Source organism: Pristiophorus japonicus, unplaced genomic scaffold (genome assembly GCF_044704955.1).
Source record: "Pristiophorus japonicus isolate sPriJap1 unplaced genomic scaffold, sPriJap1.hap1 HAP1_SCAFFOLD_752, whole genome shotgun sequence".
NCBI classification, from domain to species: domain Eukaryota; kingdom Metazoa; phylum Chordata; class Chondrichthyes; family Pristiophoridae; genus Pristiophorus; species Pristiophorus japonicus.
The window spans coordinates 141,108-146,206 of record NW_027254669.1 but is presented as its reverse complement, the minus strand read 5'-3'; the positions used below and the strand labels follow the sequence as shown (position 1 = coordinate 146,206).

At 60.0% G+C, this 5,099-nt stretch overlaps 1 long non-coding RNA gene across 1 annotated transcript; it reads left to right on the top strand.

Annotated features, from left to right (window-relative positions):
- The first annotated feature begins 2,176 nt into the window (after window positions 1-2,176).
- On the top strand, window positions 2,177-4,655 carry LOC139256756 (uncharacterized). Its single transcript, XR_011592195.1, has 2 exons — window positions 2,177-2,345; window positions 4,388-4,655. It is a non-coding gene; the product is annotated as an uncharacterized lncRNA (long non-coding RNA).
- The last annotated feature ends 444 nt before the right edge of the window (window positions 4,656-5,099 follow it).

Here is a 5,099-nt window from a genome sequence, read left to right as displayed (position 1 = left end):
ACCCGGATATCGTGGGGCCCTGACACCCTGCCCTGGGGCACCGACACCCCGCCCTGGGGCCCTGTCGCCCCGCCCTGGGGCCCCGACAGCCCGCCCTGGGGCCCCGACACCCCGCCCTGGGGCCCCGACACCCCGCCCTGGGGCCCCGACAACCCGCCCTGGGGCCCCGACACCCCGCCCTGGGGCCCCGACACCCCGCCCTGGGGCCCCGACGCCCCGCCCTGTGGCCCCGACGCCCCGCCCTGGGGCCCCGACACCCCGCCCTGGGGCCCCGACACCCCGCCCTGGGGCCCCGACAGCCCGCCCTGGGGCCCCGACGCCCCGCCCTGTGGCCCCGGCGCCCCGCCCTGTGGCCCCGACACCCCGCCCTGGGGCTCGACACCCCGCCCTGGGGCCCCGACACCCCGCCCTGGGGCCCCGACACCCCGCCCTGTGGCCCCGACACCCCACCCTGGGGCCCCGATACCCCGCCCTGGGGCCCCGACACCCCGCCCTGGGGCTCGACACCCCGCCCTGGGGCCCCGACACCCCGCCCTGAGGCTCGACACCCCGCCCTGGGGCCCCGACACCCCGCCCTGGGGCCCCGACACCCCGCCCTGGGGCTCGACACCCCGCCCTGTGGCCCCGACACCCCGCCCTGTGGCCCCGACACCCCGCCCTGGGGCTCGACACCCCGCCCTGGGGGCTCGACACCCCGCCCTGGGGCTCGACACCCCGCCCTGTGACCCGACTCCCCGCCCTGTGGCCCCGATACCCCGCCCTGTGGCCCCGACACCCCGCCCTGGGGCCCCGACACCCCGCCCTGGGGCTCGACACCCCGCCCTGGGGGCTCGACACCCCGCCCTGGTGCCCCGACACCCCGCCCTGGGGCTCGACACCCCGCCCTGTAGCCCCGACTCCCCGCCCTGTGGCCCCGACACCCCGCCCTGGGGCTCGACACCCCGCCCTGTGGCCCCGACTCCCCGCCGTGTGGCCCCGACTCCCCGCCCTGGGGCCCCGACACCCCGCCCTGGGGCCCCGACACCCCGCCCTGGGGCCCCGACACTCCGCCCTGGGGCTCGACACCCCGCCCTGTGGCCCCGACACCCCGCCCTGGGGCTCGACACCCCGCCCTGGGGGCTCGACACCCCGCCCTGGGGCCCCGACACCCCGCCCTGGGGCTCGACACCCCGCCCTGTAGCCCCGCCTCCCCGCCATGTGGCCCCGATACCCCGCCCTGGGGCTCGACACCCCGCCCTGTGGCCCCGACTCCCCGCCCTGTGGCCCCGATACCCCGCCCTGGGGCCCCGACACCCCGCCCTGGGGCCCCGACACTCCGCCCTGGGGCCCCGACACCCCGCTGTGGCCCGTGAAGTACCCAGCCATCTCCTGCCACAGCCTTCTCGAAGTGTGTGCTGATGGGTTCCTCACCTTGCGGGAACAGGACAGCCTCTCTCCCTCCCCACTGCCACAACCAGTGGCTCCAGAGAAGCATCGGAGCCTTCTGGCTCATCCCCTTTGCTGCTGCTGAGCCTCGTGTTCCAGCTGCAATTCCAGCTGGACTTCAATGACAATGAGGTGCTGCTGCATCAAATCACCTCAACTTTCAGTCGTGCAGAAAGACCAGGTCAGACATTACTGGTTATCAGACTGTACCTGCTATTGGCCCACTTGTTGAGCGGTAAGCCAATCAGCAGTGCGTTTAGTGCTGAGATCTGCACTACAATCGTGTAAATGAACAGGCCAAGTAGCACTGGGCCATCACACCGCCCTTTTTGAACCTTATCCAATTTCTGGGCCTCAGATTCAAAAAGTGAGGTTTTGATGGTAAAATGTCCTGCTAAGAACATCAGAATTAGAAGCAGCAGTCGGCCATATGGCCCTTCCAACCTGCTCCTCCATTCAAAAACACCACGACTGATCTTCAATCTCAGCTCCACTTTCCCACCCCAGTCCCACAAAGCTTCTGGACCTGGCACATCTCGTCAGCTGAGATCATGTGTTAAACCTGGAGTTGGGCCCAAACACACAACCTTGTCTTCTGAAAGGTAGACAGCTGTATACTGATCCATGTCACACAGAAAAGAAACGCCTTTTCCCAGGGCATCGTCAGAGAGCAGAGCCACTCCCCGTGTGTGTGGTTATAAAGGAAAGAAGCTCAGACAGGATTCACAACGTTTCTCCTGCAGCTGCCTGAACCTGACTCTGAACAATACCGCACATGATGACGATGAAGGCTCCAATCTTGTTTCTTGTATTCCTGGTGCTGACTCAGCCCGGCACTGCTCGAGGGAAGCTCGCTGGACCTGCCGGCCGGGGGATCGGAGGAGGATTCGGAGGAGGAGGAGGAGGAAGAGGAGGTTTAGGTCTGTAAATTTCTTTCATCTTTGAATCCAGTGTTCAGACAGTTTCATTTTAAAAACTATGTTCTCAGTTTGATTAGTTGAGTGAAAATGATTGTGATTGGAGGAATGACTGAAGGATTTAATGTGAGCCAGTTCCACAGGTAAATCCCCGGATTGTTCAGGGACTACCTGAGTGGGTGGAGGTAATTGTGGGTGTTGTTTGTTGATCCAAACAGACCATCAGATGGGTCTCATTCAGAGCATTGACCGGTTGGGAGGGTCTGTAATCGGCCTCAGTACCCAGGTATTATGGAACAGAAACTCTGTGTCACTGCTAGCTGTTCAAAGTGTGAGAGTGCGGACTCTGTGTGGGGTCAGGATCGGGAGCCCCTTTCCCCCACACTGCCTGACCAGGCTCACAAATGAGATATAACATGCTGTTAGAGAAGGGGATCAAACGGTTTCAAAACAGGTTTATTTCATTCAAATAATTATGCAGCCTTCAGAGAGATTGGGATGTGGGAACACAGACTGCTGAGAGGAAGCACGTAGAGAAATGATCAATTGTCAGTAGCTGGGAGTCAGGTTGGCTCAGTTGGGAGTTGAGTGAACAAGTTGTGGGTGGATGCCCCAGTACAGTAAATACAGCCCGGCACTGGGGCAATGCGGCACTGACCGCCCGGCACTGGGGCAGTGCGGCACTGACTGACCAACACTGGGGCAGTGCGGCACTGACTGACCAACACTGGGGCAGTGCGGCACTGACTGACCAACACTGGGGCAGTGCGGCACTGACTGCCCAACACTGGGGCAGGGCGGCACTGGCTGCCCAACACTGGGGCAGTGCGGCACTGACTGACCAACACTGGGGCAGTGCGGCACTGACTGCCCAACACTGGGGCAGGGCGGCACTGACCGCCCGGCACTGGGGCAGTGTGGCACTGACTGCCCGACACTGGGGCAGTGCGGCACTGACTGCCCAACACTGGGAGAGTGCGGCACTGACTGCCCAACACTGGGGCAGTGCGGCACTGACTGCCCAACACTGGGGCAGTGCGGCACTGACTGCCCGACACTGGGGCAGTGCGGCACTGACTGCCCGACACTGGGGCAGTGCGGCACTGACTGCCCGACACTGGGGCAATGCGGCATTGACTGCCTGACACTGGGGCAGTGCGGCACTGACTGCCCGACACTGGGGCAATGCGGCACTGACTGCCTGACACTGGGGCAATGCGGCACTGACTGCCCGACACTGGGGCAATGAGGCACTGACTGCCTGACACTGGGGCAGTGCGGCACTGACTGCCCGACACTGGGGCAATGAGGCACTGACTGCCTGACACTGGGGCAATGCGGCACTGACTGCCCGACACTGGGGCAATGAGGCACTGACTGCCTGACACTGGGGCAGTGCGGCACTGACTGCCCGACACTGGGGCAATGAGGCACTGTTGGAATTATCAGTTTATGGATGAAACATTAAACACAGACCCTTTCTACCGGTCCATGGGGCAGGAAACATCTGGTGGCATTTGAAGAGCTGGGATTTCTCCCGGTGTCTTCGACCAATTGGAGGAATGACTGAAGGTTCTGGACATGCTCTCAACCAACATGTCCAGAACCTTCCCATCCTGTCAAATCTCATTTACTTTTTGTGGAACTTTGCCATGAGCAAATTGGTTGCCGTGATTCCTACAAAATTGTTTCGGCACTTCAGAAACAATCCAGTGTCTGTGAAACTCTTTGGGCCCTTGTGGTGCCGGAAATGGTTCAACATCACTGTCAGATATGTCTTCCCTGTGTCCCTACTCTCAGAGAGCGGCTGTGCGGTGCTCCATTCTCAGCAAACCCCTTGGACTGTTGTTCAGGAAAAAGAGTGAGTCTGTGCAGGTCGGAGAGAGGACTGCTGTGGGCTTTCATTAAGTATAAAAGAGTTAATGTCCATGTGTAATCCAGTCAGTCCCAGTAACACTGATATACTCAGCTCAATGTTTTATCAATGTACTCCCTCCCTCCGTTTACAGAACCCACAATAATTCATTCTTTATTCTGTATTTTAGTGCACCAGTGTGTACCAGAAGGAGTGTGCCGTACTGGCGAGTGTAACGCTGATGATGTGCTTGCCCCAGACCTATTCTGCTTCACTGTGTCCCGATGTTGCATACCGAATCAATGAAAGATCCAGTGATGGATTCCCACCGGCCCGAGATCCTCAGGTTCTCACTGAATGAAACCGTCGTTTGATTGTTTCGGTCCGGTTACCTCTGATCCTGTATTACTGCTGCCTGAATAATGAGCTGTACTAAGAAATAAAACTTCTTGCATTGATCAGTGCTTCACATCCGTGTCTTGTTTCTCTTAGGATCAATGTGTCTGAGGGCAAGGTGTTTGGGAGTGGAATGAGGCTGGGGACCATTTGGGAATAGCAGGAAATGGAGAGAGAAAACCACTGCAGGGAATCACAGCAAGTGCCGAATAACGCAGTCAGAAAGTTACTGAGATCAGAGAGAAGTCCCAGAGTGTCAGCACTGTGACTGTTCGGGGTGCAGGTTGACTCAGTTGAATTGGTTAATTCATGCAGACTGGAAGCAGACACAGTTTGCATCAGAACCACATACTGTTTGATGGGACAGTGCAGAGGGAGCTTTACTCTGTATCTAACCCCCTGTACCTGCCCTGGGAGTGTTTGATGGGACAGTGTAGAGGGAGCTTTACTCTGTATCTAACCCCCTGTACCTGCCCTGGGAGTGTTCGATGGGACAGTGTAGAGGG